Below are 21,892 nucleotides of genomic sequence, written 5' to 3'. Positions count from 1 at the left end.
AATTCTTTTAGGTTATCAGATACGATCTACAGAAGCCCATCAGCTTTTCTGACAGATTTGTCCTAATTATTTCACTGTGGAGAAAGTACCCATGAGGATTTGCATCCCGAGTATGCGTATGAAGAAACTGATGTGTATATTCTCAAGAAAAAAATGACAAAAGTGTGGGTAAAAGAAGGTTTTAATATTTAATTTCACTGATATTTTTCCCATTTTTCCAATTTGCTGATGACTGAGCCTTTCTTTTCCATGCCAACACTGATTTAAAAACAAATAGCCTTCAAGTTCAAAATAGGATAACCATCAGTATCTTGGATGTCATGGATCAGATGGTTGTTGCTTAGACTAGTAGATTTTGGATATGGCCATGCACAACGTATTCTATCTTGCATCCAGATTGAAAGATCTGAAAAAGATGTGTATGGTTTGTAAATTTCACTATTTAATGATACAAAGACGTGCTTTTCATTTTGAGATGCCATGAATGACGTGAAACTGAAAATGAGACATAATCTGGTATCCACAAGTACAAGGCTACTGGTTTTCCAACCAGTGTTACAATTCACATCTTAGGTTGCAGTTTTGATCTTCATAAGGTATACAAACTAGTCCTAGTCTCCTTAAATTCTGAAGGATTTTTCTAATCTCAGTACCAATGCATGCAAATACTTGTGTGTTTTTGTGCTGGTAGTTCCCTTTAGTGTCCAGAAGCGGGTATTTCAAAAGGGAGCTCATGGATGCCAAAGAGATTTATTTGAACCCTCCTCGTGGGGCTAGGATTTTTAAGCTAATAGCAGCTTATTGCTATGGCTCTACCATCCTCATGGGAGCATCCACCGTTGCTGCCATACGATGTGATTCAGAGTTCTTTGAAATGACGGAGGAGCAATACAAAGGGAATCTCTACAGAAGAAGTCAACTGTATTCTAGGACGTTATACTAGAAAACTAGGACGATACCATTGAAGCTCTCTGGAGCTGTGAGGAGCTTCATCCCATAGCCCGGGAGCTAGAAATCGTTAGCGCTTGTGTTGAGGTGCTAGCACTGTTGGCCTGCTCCAAAACCATGAATGAGAAGCAGGGGTCCACATCGATTCCTTTGACACGCATGGAGCTTCGATTTGATGGGGGTCGTCACATGGAGAATTATGAGAAAGACTGGCTGATCGAAGACCTGTTAACACTCCCAATCGATTACTTTCGCCAGATAATGAACTCCATCAGGAGGCAGGGGAATTATGAGGGATTCATCGGCCGAGCTCTGGTTCTGTACGTTGATAGGTGGGTTTATAAGGTGATTAAACCCCACAATCACATGAAGGGTAAGGACTCTGAAATGAAAAATGTACTAGAATCTATCATTAGGCTGCTTCCCGTGGAGAAAGAAGACACAGTGCCAGTTAGCTTTCTGTTTGGGCTACTTCGCTGTGCCTTTTCATGGAATGTGGGAAAAGGGTGCAGGTTCAGGCTCGAAATCAGAATTACAGGCCAGCTCGATCAGGCTAGGCTTGCATATTTTTTACTACCATTGATGAAGAAGAATGACAATGGTGATGATAGGGAGATAGTTTATGATGGCTATAGAAGCAATTCTGACACCCCATGTGAAGAAGAAATTTATGTTGTGGATACTTCGCCCGAGGTGGACAACATGCAACATATAGTTTCTCTGTTTATGTCTCTGCAGACAGATGTGGGGGATGATTCTGATTACAATACTCTTTACAGTGAAAGGAACGCCAGTTCTTGTAGTTCCTCGAGCAACAACCCTATTGTATGCAATGTTTCCAAAATTTGGGACGAATATCTTATGGAAATTGCAGCCTGTCCATGGATTTCCCCAAATAAATTCTTGGATTTAGTGGAAACTCTGCCATCCTTCAGTAAGGCCTGCTGATGATCAGCTCTACAAAGCAATTCACACATACCTCAAGGTTTGCCTAATTAAAGTTTTAGCTATTGCTCTTCTTTTAGTAAATATACATACTACATAGTTGATATTTTCGTATTATGTTAAACAATGGTAATGCAAATTGACATCACTGACTGTAGTAGTGTAGTAGAAGTGTGTGTTTTTGTGCCCTCTCCCTCGACACTTCGCATGTCCATCATTTTTCTGTCTCAATACAAGCCTGCACCTTCTTGCAGGCTGCTAGTCTGCTTCATGGTCATTCCAATGAGCCAACTAGAGGTATTAAAACCCCTGCAGAGAAATTAAGCTGGGATTATGCCACTAAGAAGGTTTTAAGATCTACACAGATGAAGAACTTGATGATAGAATATGTTGTACATGGCCATATCCAAAATCTACTGCTCTAAGCAACTATTCCACAGCATATTCAGAAGAAGGCCAGAAAAAGGGTCAGTATCATCTCCTTAATTAGTCATCGTTTTTATTTTCTTGATTTTTCAGATGGCAATGATTGGTTTGTGCAGTCAAGACTATGGAACACTGGGGTTTATATTTGCTATTTCTTTGCTTTTGAATGGGGATAATGCTTTGGCATTGCAGGGATGGGTTTTTTTTTTGTGGTTCTGTTATAGCTCATGAATGGATGTGTTTATGGATTGAAATTTAAGGAAAATATGGGTTTACTATAGCATATCAATGGGATGCATCCAAGCATTGAAATTTCAAAAGTTGGGTTTATTGTGCATATGAAATGGCATGTGTTCATGCTTTTCAAATTTTACTCACAGAAAATAAAAGATGGATTTGCTTTTGAAATTTTACTCAGAGAAAAGAAAACATGGATTTGGTATTACATATGAATGAGATGTATTCTTCGTACATGCTTGGACATCTATAGAGGTTTCTTGATTTTGGGTAATTAACTTATTAGGTAATTAACTTACTCTAAAATTAAATAAGACATTCAATGTGTTCTTGAAAAGTAATTGCACAATGATCTAGCCCAAGCAAACAATGTTTTCCACAAACCAATTAACTTTTTTAGAAAAATTCAACAATTCCAATTTAATAATCCTATCGGTCTCTCTTTGTACCTTTTTGGACAATTGCTAGTTATTATTATTAGGTCGATAGGTCTTTCTATGTATCAACAATCATCAACACTTTTTTACCCTGCTCTGTTAGATCAGGTGAAACACTTTCAACTATTGATTTGAAGTGTGACTGCTTTTTCCAAATATCAGTTGAGTTGCCTTTTTTTTTCACCTCCGACTTCTGCTGCGCGCTCTATGGCATGGCAAGATATTTTTATTGCTATGGAAAAATATTTTTAATGCTTTTTCCCATTATTTTATGTTTGAAGATATGTTTTCTGCTTTCTCCTAATTCTTTTACCATTATCTTGTATTCATCTCCATCCTCGCTGATATTTAATGAAAAATCATTAGGGATCCCAATTCCTCTCTCGGCTTTAATGAAATCTTGGTCGGTGGCTGGTTTTATGCAGCTTCAGTCCGTGCCACCATAATTTATATAATATGTCATTGATGGAGCCTGTGCAAATTCTTTGGGGAATGCAAAGGCAGGTTTCGATCAGCTCGATTCAAAGATTTCCCCGAGCGATGCAGAGTAGAGCAAATTGTATCGGCAGAGTTTAGAAAAAATGCAAAGTACGTAGGTAAAAAGGATTTCACCCACATCGAGTATTTGCTTTGTAGAGGCAACAAGCATTTTGAGCTCTTGAAGACCGGTTATGTCATTGATGGCGCCTGCGCAAAGGCTCTCAAGAATGCAAAGGCAGGTTTTGAGTTTATACAGAGGATTCTTGCGAGCAGCCCGATCCAAAGATTTCCCCAAGCGATGTAGAGTAGAGCAAATTGTATCGGCAGAGTTCAGAAAAAATGCAAAGCACGTAGGTAAAAAGGATTTCACCCACATCGAGTATTTGCTCTATAGAGGCAAAAGGCATTTTGAGCTCTTGAAGACCGCTACTGTAGGTTTACCGATTGTTGAGGTCAGATGATTTTTGTTTTATATTTTCTCGGTGATTGCATTTGATTTGCTATAAACTGCAGCTGGTCTAGGGTTTTCAGGGTTTTGAATTTGGGGTTCCTTAGAGAAAAATTTGTATTGGTATGGTGGGTACCGAGAGGCAGATCAGGGTTCTCGCTAAAATCCGATTCTGAATGAAGGACTAACCGTAACCTCAGGTCTTTATGTATGCCTATATATCCTAAAGTACCTGGCCCTGTTATGCAAAAACTCTGATCAGATTGCCACTGGGGGAAATCTTATTCATCGCTGATACCTCCTCTTGAGCTGCACACCCAGCTGCCAATACGATGTTAAGGAGCAAACATGGTATTGTGTCTGTATTATTACAAGTGTATGAGTACAAAATATGTATATTGTCTTTATTTCTATCATTATGCATCGGTATTTGCGTTTCAGGTCTCATTTCTGGTATGAGAAATATTGCTTTCATATTGTTTTCATAAAGTATAAGAAATATGTATAAGGTATTAATACATAGTGTTTTCATCTCTGCCCTTATCATTGATCGGGACTGAAGGCTCTCAGGGAAATGCATAGCTATTTTCCAATGTCCAGACATTTCTACTAAGGATCTCTAATTCCATTGTTTTCACCATGGTCCTCTGTCATAGCTATGTCGTACTTGTGAGGTCCTGTACTTAACCAAGGCACAGCTCCAAGAATTACAGCTTGGACTCTGAATATTTCTGATCTTATTCTGTAACAGGCGGTGGATGTATGCAATTTGCAAGATTCACTGTTCTGCACACAAAGATCACAACAGTGTTAACGCATTGAACAACCATGATTTCTTACCTTATTTTGTAACAGGCCCTGGATGTATGCAACTCGGAAGATTCACTGTCTTGCACAGAATGATCACAACAGTAGTTAACGCATTGAATCGCCATGATTTAATTGGTGTGATTGTTAAAGGTTTTACATATTCCAGTATATTTAGCATGGAGGAAATATGCCTGGACTATCTGGTTGATAGTGGGTTGGTTATGAGTTAAGGAAAGGACTTTCTTTCTGGCTGTGATGCTTCGCGATTGCTTTCTCCATATTGCAATAGATTATTCGTGTGTATCATTTAATGCAAGAAAATGTCTCTTGATTTGACTCTGATGTACCCTCCATGTGACACATCAATTGGTGAGATGTCAAATAGTCAAATTGGCATGCACACATACTTTCTTCATCTTTCAATTGCCACTGCTTTACATTCGTTGTATGGGTCAAGAATGATTATTGCTGACACCTGCAGTGGGGTCCTTAATGGAACTGTTGTTAAATAAAAAATTACTTGGTTAATGGAACTGGTGTTAAATAAAAAATTACTGGGTTATGGAACAATATTTTTGGAAGTGACATTTTGGTGAGCCTTCCCTCGATTACAAAGTGAATATACTTAATGAATACAATATTCTTGTAGTGGTGTTAAATAAAAAATTATTGGGTTATGGAACAATATTTTTGGAAGTGACATTTTGGTGAGCCTTCCCTCGATTACAAAGTGAATATACTCAATGAATACAATATTCATGTAGTGAATATAGTCTTTTAATTGTTATTGGCAGTGAATAGTTAAGGGAAGCTAATTCATCATTGTTATTTGATTAAAAAATCATGTTATTTGAAATTAAACCACACCACCGAGGTGGTACATAAGAGAGCATAGTTTTATTCTTACTAAATGCTTCTAGATCTTGGTCCATTAAAGTGTTTTTTGAAGTTCCAGAATAACAAACTCTTAGCCAAAAAAATCACGTTACTTGAAATTAAACCACACCACCTAGGTGGTACATAAGAGAGCAGAGTTTCATTCTTACTAAATGCTTCTAGATCTTGGTCCATTAAAATGTTTCCTGAAGTTCCAGAATAACAAACTCTTAACCAAACAAAAATTGTTTTTAACACATATTTCTAAACCAACCAATAATGTTCTCACAACATAATAAAATTATTTTTATAATTTATTTTTAGATTAAAAATTTTAAAAATTTTGATTTAATATATTTTAAAAATTTAATAAATATAAATGGTATTTCTTTACCATATTCTTTTAACTCCACTTTAAAACATGAATATATCTTAACAAATTATCAAAAAATTTAGATAATTGATTTAATCTTAACCACCACTGGATATTTGATTTGATTAATCACCAAACATTGGAAAGTGGAAAGTTTAGTACGGATGACTCTTATCCTTTACCCAATTAGTTATGTTAAGCTGCATTGGTTCTATTGATATTCAATTTGATCCATCACTTATTTTTTTATTTTATTTTGATTAGTTGACATGTTTTTTTTTTCTAGCTCGGACTAGTCTAGTAATCTTTTCACCGATGAGTTTTAATGCTCTAGGATATTAAAAACAAATCTCCACTACTTCTATTTTATTGATTTAACGATACTAATTTTTACTGGTTAAGACATGGAAGAAAAGATTATATTATTTGTAATATTTTGTATAACTCCACTACGTTGAGAGTGCCAAAGTTTCCTTTTCTGATCGGTCTTTTGAAACCAATTGGATGAAGGGAGACATTTTTGCATATTGCTTTTTTGCTGCTTTGGGTGCAGAGGGAGACATTCTGCAGATTGTTTTGTTTATGGGGAAATGGTTGTTTGGTCTAGATATACCTTTACAACATTATGGGGAAATGATTGTTTTGATCTAGATATACCTTTACAACATTGTGCTTTGTGAATTGAATGTTGCTGGAAGGTAAGTTTCGTGGAGGGACGGCTCGATAATCGATGAAGAAGAAGAGAGTTATGTAGGCAGATCAAGGAATCAATTTCAGGCAAGGAGGAAGAGGAGTTAAAAAGTTTCCCTTCGGGTTTTGTTTCCAGTTTTCTGGGCTCTTTCTCCAGATTTGAGCTACTTTGTTTCGAGTATTTTGTGATCACATTCAGGGGTAGATGCCTATTTTTTATTTTAAATATATATGTATAGATATATATATATATATATATATATATATATATATATATATATTCATTTATACTTAGTAATTTGTTTTGAATATATACATATATATTTCCATTTACATTTAGTAAACAAAAGGAAAGGATAAAGTTAAATATACTAGCAATTGTCCCAAAAGGTATAAAGAGAGGCAGATAGGATTATTAAATTAGAATTATTGAATTTCTATGGAAGAGATGTTGGTTCAAGCCTAACATATGAGCAATTTGAATTGGCTAACGGCCTTCTAATTGTTTCTATTATTGTAAAATTATATTGATAATTCATTGGTTTTACTTTCAAAAGCTTGAAGGAATTTGAAGATCAGGTATAGAATTGCTTTGTGGGATTTGATCCCAAATGCTCAGTTGATTGCTTTAACTTGCCTGGAATAGCAACCTTGAGTGCTTTGATAATTGTATGTCTGTTGGGCGCTGGTGATCGTATCGTTTCCCCCTGCATTTTGATTATTATTCAGAGCGTTGAAGAACGTTCCACTAGAGTCAACAATGGATATGTTCTTAGTCTTATCCTACAATATTACCTTGATTTCAATTATTCATTTTAGGTGTTTTATGGAACATCTTTAAGATAATAATTGTAATCCTCGCCTCTCGACATCTAATCTATTTGGAGACTTGCTCTTTTGAATAATGAAACAGAATTTCCAAACTTGCACAAGCCCAAATTTTGGTCTTATATTGGGTTCATGAAAGACATTAGACTAAGTGAGCTTTTACTAAAGCCCAGATTTTATGTCAAGCAACAAAATGCAGCAAGCATAACTCCTAAAGCTTCAACAATTAACAACACACAATGCATCCTCTTGCACATGATCTATATCGCCAACTATCACCCATCCCTTGCAATTAATCAATGCAACATGTGTTATTAGCCTCACCTTGCTTTCTTCCACTTCGGAGGTTTTCACTATGCACAACATGTCCTCCCGTCTCGTGGTTGAAAAATGTCTAGAGAAAAAATAAACTAAAAATACCACATATCCATGCTTGTGGTTTCTCAGGTGGTGTACCTGCTGACCTTTTTATGAAGCTGATTCTAAAGTTTATACACCAATAATACCTTCATTACCGCTCTTACTAAAGTGCAAATCAGTCTCATGGAACAAAGACAACTGAATGGCGGGTTAAAGCGCTATTCAAACAAAGCGTATCCAACAACAATCCAAATTGTGGGTATGATAAAAGCAGTCTAGGATCGAATAAAAGCATTATAAGCTAAAAGATGATCAAAATTCATAAGCAGCCAGTGAGGAGTTCCCAAGCCACAGTCTGTCTATTAACTTAGTAAGCATAGAGTTACATTTCATTTGTGAGTTCGAAATAAAAAAGAAAAAAGAAAAAACGAGAAAGCATTTATCAATTTGCAAATTTCTTTACAGCTAGTTCATGAATGACATTGGTAAGCAACAGTGAGAGCGTGAGTGTCTAATTAGATTCCCACAAACGAATTAAGTCTTATAGAAAAATTCAACAATTCCAATTTAATAATCCTACTTCATGAATGACATTGGTAAGCTACAGTCAAACCGTAAGTGTCTAATTAGATTCCCACAAACGAATTAACTCTTCTAGAAAAATTCAACAATTCCAACTTAATAATCCTATCGGCCTCTCTTTGTACCTTTAGAGACAATTGCTAGTTATATTTATATGTTTAGCGGGTTCGTAGACAATGTTCACCCCAGTGGATAGGACACCTCTATTTTCGTACTCCTCCATCTCATTGTAAAGTGCCAACACCTCTAGTTTCATACTCCTCCATCTAATTATAAAGTGCCAACTGCCCAATTATAAAACGCCACCTGGATTGTGTCTGAACCCACTCATTACATATTTGCGCCCCCATAAATTCACAGATTCGCACCTTCATTTTCCTCGACCTTGCTCCAATAAAAAATATGACACGTGAACTCATATCACTTGGCCTTTCCTCTCTTTGATGACTTCGCCTTTCAATTGTTGCGTTTCGATCTCTGGTTTCTCCCCTTTAGGTTTTGGGGTTTGGATCTGTGGTTTTTGGAGGATTTCAAAGCAGTCAAGTCGACTATGATGTCGCCACCTATGAGGGAAATCATGTTGGGAATTTTCTTTTTAATTCCAAAACAAATAAACAGAGGAAAGATGCTCTGTTTTAACCCAGGAAATTAAAAATTTGTTTGCTGAAGGCAGAGTTTGGCACATGCACAGAGAAACTTGTATTTATTAAAAAAAAAAATGTTGTTAGAAAATAAGATCTTCCTCTAACAAAGGGATTTCACCAGGAACTCTTCAGAGGTAGTAAAAAAAAATCACTCTATCTCTCACAAAATAAAATCAACACTGCTGTGTAATTTTTCTTTCTCATTCGCGCTGCTGCGTTTTTACATTTTACATATTCTCCACAATTAAAAAAAATTGTGATTCCACGTTGTCCTGTACCCACCTTCTTTGCACTGTTGTGCGTATTGGGTTGTCATTACATTACATACTTAGAACAACAACAAAATGACATTACATATTGTTTTTACTTATGCCCTAAGACAAAACTCCCGTGAAATAAAAAACTATAAAATTAAAATTTTTACCAAAACTTACCAACCGTAATAAATTTCATTTATTACTTTACTGACAAAGCCGGTGGTTAATGAAAAATTCACTTCACGTCACACAATAGATAACATGACTGTACATCAACCGTTGAATTATGCAATTTGTGATTTGTGATTTGATTGCATCGCGCAATCACATTTGGTGCAAAACAGGGTGGAGGCTTGACACATATGGGTGCGATCTGCGATATGGCGATCGAATCGCATCACAACATTGCATCGGAAGAATTCAAGAGAACAGATGGAGGCAGCGGTCATGGATGCGATTTGCGATCTGCAATTAGATCACATCGCAAGGGAAAAACAGACGGTTTTCTGAAATAAACACTTTACTTGAAAGTATCATTTCCACACTCCCCTTTAATTTCAACTGCTGGGTTATCATTCATACCCAGACATTTCCTCAAAAACTCAAAACTTTTATGTCCCAATGGCTTGGTCAGAACGTCTGCAACCTGCGCCTGAGTTCTGCGGTGTTGTAAAACAATTTCTCCATTGTTTACCAATTCCCTGATGTAATGAAACTTTGTGTCAATGCGTTTCATTCTCTTATGAAACACAACATTCTTGGATAATTCAATAGCTAAGCTATTGTCACAAAAAATCACAATTCCTTTTACTTGCTTTTGGCATAAACTCCTTAACATCCTTCTCATCTAAATTGCTTGACATGCTGCTGCTATAGCTGCCACATATTCTTCCTCTGCTGTAGACAATGCTACAATAGGCTGCTTTTTAGAAGCCCATGAAATGGCTCCTGAGCCCATGTGAAAAACATAACCAGATGTGCTTTTCTGATCATCTACGCTTCCAGCCCAATCACTGTCAGTGTATCCAATTAAAGCTGAACATTCTAAAGTAGTATATACAATGCCAAACCTTTTAGTACCTTTAACATACCTCAGAATCCTTTTTTATGCCTGCCAATGTGCTCCTTTTGGCCTCTCCATGAATCTGGAAATTAAACTAACATCATACATTATATCTGGCCTAGTTGCAGTCAAATACATGAGGCTGCCAACTATGCTCTTGTACAAACTAGTGTCAAAATCCTTGTTGTTGTCCTCTTTGTTGAGTTTTAATCCCATCACTGTGGGAGTGATTGTTGCTTTGCTCTCATGCATATTAAATCTTTCCAACATTTCATTAACATATTTTGCTTGTCAGATAAAAATCCCATTTCCATTTTGTTCTACTTCTATTCCTAATAAGTATCTCAGCAAACCCATGTCAGACATTTCAAATTCTTCTTTCATGATTGTTTTGAAATTTTCAATAAGATAATCATCATTACCTGTGAAAATAACATCATCAACATATAACACAACAATTAGTAATTTACCATCCTTTTCTTTGATGTAGAAAGTGGGTTCTCCCTGACACTTTTCAAATCCATTTTTCAGTAGATAGGAATCTATCCTACTGTACCATGCTCTTGTTGCTTGCTTCAGTCCATAAAGAGCTTTCTTCGATCTGCACACTTTGTGCTCTTGGCCTTTATTTTCATAGCGTAGAGGTTTTTCAATGTAAATCGCTTCCATTAACACTCCATTTAGGAATGCTGACTTCACGTCCATTTGGTAAAATTTGCATTTGTTTTGTGCTGCTATGGACAACATTGCTCTCACAGTTTCCATTCTAGCAACCGGTGCAAAAGTTTCTGTATAGTCTCTCCCATACTACTGCTTATATCCTTTGACAACCAGTCTTGCCTTGTGTCTTTCTATTTCTCCTTCAGCATTACTCTTGGTCTTGTAGACCCATTCAACTCCAATGAATTATTTTCCTTTTGGTAGTTCAACTAAATCCCATGTCTTGTTTCTTTCTATGTTATTGATATCCTCATCCATAGCTTCTATCCATTTCCTATTTTTAATTGCTTCTTCGAAATGAACATGGTCATCAACACGACAATATAAACCAAACAAAGAGTTCATACCTTCATTTGCTGCCTCTTATTCATAAAATTCACTTAAATTTATGAACTTTTTACCTCTTTCATTTGGTGTACAAGTGCTTGAAGAAGAACTTGAATTTCCTCCTTGTGATGTGCATGGAGAAGCACTTTCATTTATCCTCAAGGGTGTCCCTTGCTATCCTTGTGTTGGTGTTGCTGTTTGGGCATGTATTTCAGCCATCTCGTCATCATCTTCATCATGTGACAAAGGGTTTTTAACATTCACTGTTTTCTTTATGCTTCCATCCCAAGCTTCCTCCTCAATGAACTGAACATCTCTACTCACAATAAGCTTCTTGGTGGATTGGTTATACAACCTGTAAGCTTTGGATTCCTCATTGTATCCAATGAAAATACATTTCTCCCCTTTGCTGTCCAACTTCTTCCTTAGCTGATCTGGAATGTGTGCATAAGCCACACATCCAAAAACTTTCATGTGGGTGACTCCTTGCTTTGTCCCACTCCATGCTTCTTCCGGCACTCTGTTCATGACTGCTTTTGTAGGGCATCTATTCAAAATGTACGCTGCACAATGTAAAGCTTCAGCCCAATAATCATTTGGCAAATGCTTTGCCTTTAGCATACTCCTCACCATATCCATGATTGTCCTATTCTTCCTTTCGGCAACTCCATTTTGTTGGGGAGGGTACCTAGTGGTAAACTGATTATGAATTCCATTTTCTCTACAAAAACGTAGAAATTATTTGTAGATATACTCACCTCCTCTATCAGTTCTTAGAACTTTGATATGCAGCCCGCTTTGGTTTTCTACAAGTGCCTTGAAATTGCTAAATCTTTCAAACACTTCACTTTTGTTCTTAAGGAAATAAACCCTAGTTTTTCTAGTAAAATCATCAATAAATGTTAGTATATAGTGGTTGCCTGCAAGTGATGGTGTTTGCATCGGTCCACATAAATCTGAGTGGACACTATCTAAGGGTACTTTTTCCCTTTTTCCCAGATGGAAAAATTTCTCTATGTTGTTTCCCCAAGATGCAATATTCACAAAGGCTATCTGGTTTCTCTATGAATGGCAATCCTCTTACCATTTCTTTTCTATTCAACAAGTTACGACCTCCAAAGTTGAGATGTCCAAATCTCAAGTGCCACAACCAATTTTCATCTTTTGGTTCACTTTGGAAAGCCTCTTGAGTCACTGCTGCTATTACTTCTTTATTTTTTAAATCTGCCTTCATTCTGATAGGGAACATCCCGTTCCTTGTCATCTTTACTTCAGCAATACATTGTTTGCTGGGTTTTTTATCCATGATGGTGCATACATCATTCACAAAGAAAACATTGTACCCCTTTTGAACAAATTGTCCTATACTTAAGAGGTTACATTTCATTCCATGAACATAATAAACATCTGCTATGGTTTTCTTTTCACCTTTCTTTGTTAAAATATTTACTTCTCCTTTTCCCATAACAAAAACTTTATTATCAGTCCCTACTGTGACTTGTGACTTCAAATTTTGATCTAGCATAGAAAACAAGGCTATGTTTCCTGTCATATGGTTGCTGCAACCGGAGTCTAGAAACCATACATCTTCACTCTTTTCTTCAGCCATATTTCAAGCTAAAACAAATTATTTTGGCTGATATTTTCTCTAGTGAAATTTGCACTAGTTCTATTATTCATATCATGTTGCTTCTTCCTACATTCATTTGCATAATGCCCATATTTTTAAAATAGTGACATTGGACATTGGATTTATCATACCTTTGTCCTTGAGCATGATGGTATCCACTTTGTTGGCTTCTGCCTTGGCCTTGGTTCTGATATGGATTGCTGCCTCTTCCTTGAGAATTTTCTGGACTGTTTCTTCCACCTCTGTTTTGGCCTCTGCCTCTTCCTCTCTTGTTTCCTCTACCTTGACCTCTTCCTCTTCCAAAGCACATCTGGGTCTTAAAGACATGCTCTAGAGATGAGTTTTCATTTCTACTCAATCTCTGCTCATGCATTATCAGTGATGAATGTAGTTCATCAACTGAGAAATTTGTAAGATCCTTTGTCTCTTCTATGGTGGTGACAATCACATCAAACCTTGAGGGTAAGATCCTCAATAGTTTCTCCATAGTCCTCCTTTCTTCAAGAATCTCTCCATGAGACCTTATCTGTGTGACCAGACCAATCACATGTTTTAACAATGAGTCAATAATATGTGACTCCTTCATGCAAAGATTCTCCAAATCTCTCCTCAGCAACTATAGTTTTGTTGTCTTCACCTTCTCCATGCCTTGATAGGCTGTCTTGAGTGTTTTCCATGCTTCTTTGGATCTCTTAGCTGCTGCTATCCTTGGAAACACACTCTTATGGACTGCTTGGTACAAAAGGTAGAGGGATTTTGAATCCTTCTTCTTATTGCTCTTCAACAGATCCTTCTCTGCCTAAGTTAAATTATTAAACTCATTTTCATCTGCTGGTTCTTCAAAACCATCCTCAAAAATTCTCATAAATCTTGGGAAGTAAGCAAAGCTTTCATAGTTATGGCCCAATAGTCATAGTTTTTCCCATAAAATAGTGGGAGTTGGGTATTACAGATACCCATGCTAGTGCTGACTCCAGCCATTCTTGCACTCTTAACTATGCTTCAAAATACTTGACTGTGTATTAATATAACTGACTCTTCTCAGCAGTAACACACAAACTAACTTGAGAAATACCTTGGATTTTTTCATGACTGAGTCTTCACTCTACTGGAGAAGCTGCTACAACAAGAAATCCCTCCTTCAGCTTCTTTGACACCTTCAAAGAGCCTGGACAAGCTCTAATACCACTGTTGGGAATTTTCTGTTTAATTCCAAAACAAATATACAGAGGAAAGATGCTTTGTTTTAACCTAGAAAATTAAAAATTTGTTTGCTAAAGACAAAGTTTCACACATGCACAGAGAAACTTGTATTCATTAAAAAAAACAACTACTGTTACAAAATAAGATCTTCCTCTAACAGAGGGATTTCACCAGGAACTCTTCAGAGGCAGTAAAAAAAATTCACTCTGTCTCTCACAAAATAAAATCAACAGTGCTGTGTAATTTTTCTTTCTCATTCACGCTGCTGCGTTTTTACATTTTACATATTCTCCATAATAATAAAAAATTGTGATTCCACGCTGCCCTATTCCCACTTTCTTCACATTGTTGTGCGTATTGGGTTTTCATTACATTACATACTCAGAACAACAACAAAATGACATTACATATTGTTTTTACTTATGCCCTAAGACAAAACTCCCGTGAAATAAAAAACTATAAAATTAAAATCTTTACCAAAACTTACCAACCGTAATAAATTTCATTTATTATTTTACTGACAAATTTGGCGGTTAATGAAAAATTCACTTCACGTCACGTAATAGATAACATGCCTATACATCAACCGTTGAATTATGCGATTTGCGATTTGATTGCATCGCGCAATCACATTCGGTGCAAAACAGGGTGGAGGCTTGACACATATGGGTGCGATCTGCGATATGGCGATCGAATCGCATCGCAAAATTGCATCGGAAGAATTCAAGAGAACAGACAGAGGCAGCGGGCATGGATGCAATTTGTGATCTACGATTAGATCAAAACGCAAGGGAAAAACAGGCGGTTTTCTGAAATGAACACTGCAATTGAAAGTATCATTTCAACAAATCAGGGAAAACAATTGAATGGTAGTTGTCAGTAAAGATTTCGATTCATGTTGCTATGAAAATTAATGTATCCTCTATCGATTGAAGCAGAATGTTGGGGAATGGGTATGGAGGATGCTTGAAACTAAAATAGGGCTTGGTATGAGCTACTGTAATTGTAATACAAAGTTTCCTTGGAACCAGACCTACATAATGAACTTCAACCCCTCTGCCTAAATATGCAAAGAAAATGTGTTGGAATATGATACTTCAGTAAATAAAAGTGAATATGTGTATATAAAATTACAAACAGATTAAGTTGGTTCTTTTACCATATCGATGGGGTAAAACTTCAAGCGTTTCTAAACAAACTTTCCTAATTCCCATGGATGGAATACATTCCATTTCAATTCTTAAAATAGCTAAGTTGTCTGAATTCATTGATAGTTTCTTCAATGTTTCTTCTTTGATCATGTCTCACATGGGTGTTGGTGTCATCACTTACTCTGTTCTCTTAAATTAGAGGTATATTGGCCTTTTTGGCCAACCAATCAGCTGCATCACATAGTAGCTACAAAAATATAACGTCATTCAAAAGTCTAGAAATGTAATATTGATGTCATTAATTACAAAAACAACCATACTATTATGAAGGGTTGGAAGGCCAGTGCACTTATTCAAACCAATGGCCTGATCGCTAACAGAGAAGGCAGAGTTATACAAAAGGCCATCCCTTTCCAAAATAAATCCACCTTTATCTCTCAATCCAGAGTTCTTCTAAACTCCCCTCTTTCCATATAGTTTTAGCTGCAACAAGAACATTGCCAGAGGTAAATTCTTATCTATCATTACCATAAGAAACATAAAAAATTTACCATCATCCCCAAATTGCGATATCAAAGTATATTTCTTAATATATACTTATGTCATCAATGAATCTACAGTGTCCTCATCTGTGGTTCGTTCAGTCAAAGTAACTTCATGCCTCGCAAGGAGATTAGCCGTTATCTCATAACTCTGAATGGGCTGCGCCTTCTGATTATTAATATTATTGTTTAACCATGATTCCCTATGAATAGGGATTCCTTTTTCTTTGTCGGTAAGGTAATACTTTAGACAAAACCAGATACACTACGAGGGAACACAATATCCATTATATCACCATTAAAATTATAACAAGGTTAAAATAAAGAGATCAATTTACTTTACCTGTGCTACTTTAGTAGAGGTTCCCTTCGCTTGTTCCTTTTCTAACACTACAACATAATCTACACCTAAAAAACATATATAAATAATGTGAAATCATCAAAACCTTCAAATATATATATTCAAATTAAGTTCACCCTACTGCTAAACCTCAGTAACACAGATTGAGTTATCTAATCATCTAACCATTTGTGATAGTAGTGACAACCATTCCTCCATTCTTCTCAATTTGTTCCCTCCATAGACGTTGCAACATAGATCAATACTATTACTAATCTGAATTGAAATCATAGATACTAGTCCTAAAACTGAACAGAAAACAATGGAACCAAAATGTATAATATGAAATAATTTTTACTTAAATGTTTCACGTTTTATATCAAAAAATATTAATGGGATTTAGGGGCAACCAGAGGACGTGACATTCGACCTGACAAGGAAATGGTCATGCAAAGAAGGGCTTGTCTTCGGGAAGTGATTCTTTGATAGGGAGTTGGTTCGAATATTGCTGCTTCCTTGATAATTGAAGCATCGATAAAACATAAAACTCTTCTTCAATTGTAAATCATCCCATTATTAAATCATCTCATAGAGAAATTCATTATTAAATGTACTGGGAATATTAACCCATAGTCCATTCCTCCTACGTGCAGTTCGAATGGTGTAGCTTCACTTACCCCACTTAGAAATAAAACCCATGGGACATCTATAATTAAACCCTGAAAGTTCAAGGTTTCCACCACACATAGGTCAAGCCTTAAGCGGTCCATACATCATCATATTAGTATTGGTTTTAACACCAAAATAAAAGCCTCGAATGTCAGTACTACATTACATTGAATTCTGGCATGAACTTGTATATAAAAAAAAACAACACCCACATACAGACTTACCATCTTTGGGCAACGACTTCATCAAAGCCAGAATCATTCTAAGTTAAAAATAATGGAGAAATGGTTATATGGTTCTAACGCATCTCCTTAGTTTAGGATTAGTTCCTATAGTTTAGGAGGTTGTTCACAACTACCTAATTTTCAGTGATGTATTTAATATTGTAATATTCATTTGATGGATGGAGAGTGAACGAGAGAGAGAGTCTCCTCTTTGTTTGAGTGCAGTCTCCCAAGTGTTGTACACACCTGTGAGCTGCAACTCATTCATTTAATTCAAAGTTTGATTTTTATCTTGGTATCAGAGCTTAGAGTAAATATAGCCTCAAATTGTTTTTTAGGGATGTATCATTATTTACATATTTGTAGTGGTAGGAGAACATGTAAATGTATCTGTGTGATCAGGTGGAATTGAAGTAACACATGGAGCAAAGGCAGATGACTGATCATATCTGAAGCCGAAGAAAGGGTTGGAGTAGTTGGCGCGGATTTTTTGCAGACAGTCGCGCCAATATAGAATAGAACAGAAGAGTGCAAGTTTTTAAAGAATAGACGCGCCCATTGGCGTGGGTTTGAGGATGATAAGTGCGCCATTGAAATTGTGACTGAGTTGGCACAGATCCGTGGTTGTTAAGCACGTCAATTTCCGTGCACATCGTGAATTTTTCTTTTCTGCAATTGGCGTGGATTTGTAGCTGTTTAGAGCGCCACAGAGCCAACCTCTTTCTCTCTAGAAATCTACAATTTTTCGTTGCAGATCAGAGTTGCCTGGTGGTGGCACGTGGAGGTTTCCTCTCGGTGGCAGAAGATTTGATTTGCCCGGCGGTCACGAATTGAGGTTCCTTGATTCGCTCAGAGGTAGCAGATCGGACCTGCCCGATGGTGGCGAATTGGGGTTCCATGATCTGCTCGGTGGTAGCAGATCGGACTTGCCCGGTGGTGGCGAATTAGAGCTCTGTGATCTGCTCCATGGAATCAGATTAGTCTTTTGCCCGGTGGTGGTGCAGTGCAACTCCTTGATCTGTTCGGTGGAAGCAGATCACCTTTGCCCGGTGGTGGCATGTTGGAGCATGTTTGTTGACATGTTCAGTGGTAGCAGATTGGTTTTGCCCGGTGGTGGCACAGTGAAGTCGCTGATCTATTTAGTGGCAGCAGATCGGACTTGCCCAGTGGTGGCACAGTGAAGTTCCTGATCTGTTCGGTGGTAGCAGATCGGACATGCCCGGTGGTGGCCGATTGGAGTGTTCAGTTGGGCGAAATTGAACAACAGTATAGAATCATACCTCCATGAGTCTCGAAAACTCGATGGAACGAATTTCTCCAACTGGAAATTCAAAATGAAAACTTTGCTGGAGAGAGTAAATGCATGGTCGATCATTGAGGGAAATGAGCAGAGATCTGGAACAGTGACCCAAGAGCAAGATTGGGATAAAAGAGAAACGAAAGAAAAAGTTATACTGAAGATGTCTGTTATGGACAATATTATCCCACATATCAAAGATTCCAAGTCGGCCGCTGATATATGGACAATGATCAAGAACCTGTATGAGATTCAGAATACAAATCATGTTCTGGCACTTAAGGAAAAGTTGTTTGCATTGAATATGGACGAGAATGAGTCCATTGTTGGATTCTTGGCCAGAGTCAAGGATCTGAGTGACAAACTCGGAGCTATTGGAGAAAAGGTGTCCAACTCAGATCTAGTCACACTCACATTGAACAGAATGACTTATGAATATCAGACGTTTATCTCAAGGCTGTCAGCGAGGGAGAAAGCCCCTTCATTTGATGAGCTGACAACGATTTTGCTCCAGGAGGAGAAGCAACGACAAAATCTGAAAACTCATAGAAATGACCTGGCTCTGATGGTGAAGAGACGACAGTACAGAGGAAAGCAGCACCAGCACCAACATCAGCACCAGCAACCGCAACAGCAGCAGCAGAAGGGATCCAACTCTTTTCGAAAGAGATCATTCAGAGGTATGACTGATAATTATGTTAAGAGATTTTTTTTATTGTGGGATACCTGGTCATCAGATTAAAGAATGCTATAAGAGGCAGGCGGATGAAAGAAGAGGCAAACAGAGGAAACATCAGGGCTGTTTTGCTGGAGAAGAGGAGGACCACAGCCATGATCTTCGACTATTCATAGCCGATTGTGATATTTCAGCATCAAAGGGAGATGAGGACAACATATGGTATGTCGACTCTAGCGCATCCTCACACATGATCGGTAAGAAGGACTGTTTTGAATTTCTTGAAGAATCTGCATGTGGATCAAAAATTTATCTAGGAGATGACAGTGGGTATGAGATCAAAGGATATGGAGATATTCCTGTGAAGTTACCTAGTGGTGACATTAAACATCTTTAAAATGTATTATATGTTCTAGGAATTAAGAAAAATTTGATCTCTGTCTCAATGATTACAGACCAGGACATGAAGGTGCAATTCTTTAAGAATGGTTGTGTCATTAAAGAGAGCCAGATGGAAACAGTCGCAACAGGAGTACGCGTGGGGAATTTGTAAAGATTGGATGCAAAGAGTATGCCACGACAAGCAATGGTTGCAGCTGGATCAACAACCGAAAATCTCTGGCATCAGAGATTTAGACATCTCAATTTGCAAGACCTCATCTTACTTCAGAAGAAAGGTATGGTCGAGGGACTCCCTGTTTTTCATAATGTCAAGCTGGAATGTGATGGATGTGCATTAGGGAAAATGTATAGAGAAGAGTTCCCTTTTCATGTCAACAGAAAGGAAATAGACATCCTAGAACTAGTGCATACAGATATTTGTGGACCTATGCTAAGTCCTTAGGAGGTGCATATTATTTTTTGCTATTTACATATGATTGCACTAGGTTTTCATGGGTGTATTTTTTAAGTAAAAAGAGTCAAGCGTTTCGGTACTTTAAAGAGTTCAAATCTATGATAGAGAACCAAACATGAAAGAGGATAAAGATTCTCTGCTCGGACCAAGGGGGAGAATACAGGTTAGGAGAGTTCATGAACTTCTGCAAGCAGCATGGGATTATGTAGCAATTCACAGTGCCACACACTCCATAGCAGAATGGAGTAACAGAACGCAAGAACAGAACTCTTGTGGAGTGTATGAGAAGTATGCTCAAGGTAAAGGTCTATCGAATGGTCTTTGCACAGAAGCCATTAATACTGTTGTTTATTTAAAGAATAGGACCAACTAAATGTCTAGGCTTCAAAACCCCCTTTCAAGCATTGTTTGGAGTCAAACAAGCAGTTAGTCATCTAAGAATATTTGGATCTAAAGCTTATGCTCATATACCAAACGTAGATAGAAAGAAGTTAGACCCCAAAGCATTGAAATGTATATTTGTAGGATATGGCACAGCATACAAGTTATATACTCCTGTGACTCATAAAGTTTTTGCAAGCAGAGATGTTATTTTTCATGAATAGACTGAAGATGGAAAAGAAGACTCTAACAGTGACAACCACATTCCATTGCTGATAGAGATGAACAGTGACGAAGATGAAGAGCAGGAGTAGGAGCAGAAACAGGAAGAAGTAGTAGCAGATAGTGTAATAAGTGATGATGCAAGCCCGAAAAGTGTTGAAACAGATAGAGTTGAGGTAAGTCCTCTACCTAGAAGATCAGGTAGGAAAACTAGACTACCTGAAAGATTGAAAGGCTATGCTTTAATGTCCAAAATTTTAAACATTGTAGAACCTTCAAACTATGAAGAAGCAAGTAAGTCAGATGAATGGAGGGGAGCAATGCATGAGGAAATTGAATCAATATATAGAAATCATACTTGCGATTTAGTTGAGTTACTTGAAGGAAAAACCCATATAGGATGCAAGTGGCTGTATAAACATAAGATAAATGCAGATGGGAGTGTAGAAAAATTCAAAGCTAGACTGGTAGAAAAGGGTTATTCACAGCAAGAAGGAATAGATTTCGATGACACCTTTGCCCCTGTAGCTAAACTAAATACAATTAGAATGCTAATTTCTTTAGCAACAAAACATAAATGGAAGATACAGCATCTAGATGTTAAGTTTGCATTTCTGAATGGAGAATTAAAGGAAGAAATTTATTTAGTACAGCCTCCTGGTTTTGTGAAAAAGGGGTAGGAGCATTTAGTGTGTAAATTGCATAAGGCACTTTATGGTCTGAAACAAGCACCCAAGTCATGGTATGAGAAAATAGATTCATTTTTTATACAACATGGCTTTCACAAGAGCCTCAACGACCCAAACCTGTATACCAAGATAAATAAACATAGGAAAATCATTTTGATTTCTTTGTATGTGGATGACATGATCATAACAGGAAATGCAAATAATTTGATCAAAGAAATCAAGCAGCAAATGTCATAGGTATTTGAAATGAAATACCTTGGAGATCTTCATTATTGCCTAGGTTTGGAGGTATGGAAAGATTTTGGTCAAACTTTTCTAACCCAAGGAAAGCATGCAAGAATCCTATTGGGAAGATTCAGAATGGAACAGTGCAAAACAGCAGCAACACCATTGCAGCAGAATCTCAAGTTAAGCAGTGACGATGGCACAAAACAGGTGGATGCCACTTTATATAGATAGCTAGTGGGAAGTTTGATATATCTCATGAAAACTAGACCTGATCTGGCATATTATGTTAGTGTGCTGAGCTAGTTTATGTCCAAACCACTTGAAAGTCACTGG

At 37.2% G+C, this 21,892-nt stretch overlaps 1 pseudogene; it reads left to right on the top strand.

Moving 5' to 3' along the window:
- Nucleotides 1–361: 361 nt before the first annotated feature.
- LOC149267181 (BTB/POZ domain-containing protein SETH6-like) lies at nt 362–18,498 on the top strand (annotated as a pseudogene).
- The last annotated feature ends 3,394 nt before the right edge of the window (nt 18,499–21,892 follow it).

This window comes from Pinus tabuliformis, chromosome 6 (assembly GCF_031772625.1).
Source record: "Pinus tabuliformis cultivar Carrire ecotype Pingquan chromosome 6, CPIR1, whole genome shotgun sequence".
NCBI classification, from domain to species: domain Eukaryota; kingdom Viridiplantae; phylum Streptophyta; class Pinopsida; order Pinales; family Pinaceae; genus Pinus; species Pinus tabuliformis.
This window is presented reverse-complemented; position numbering and strand designations above follow the sequence as displayed.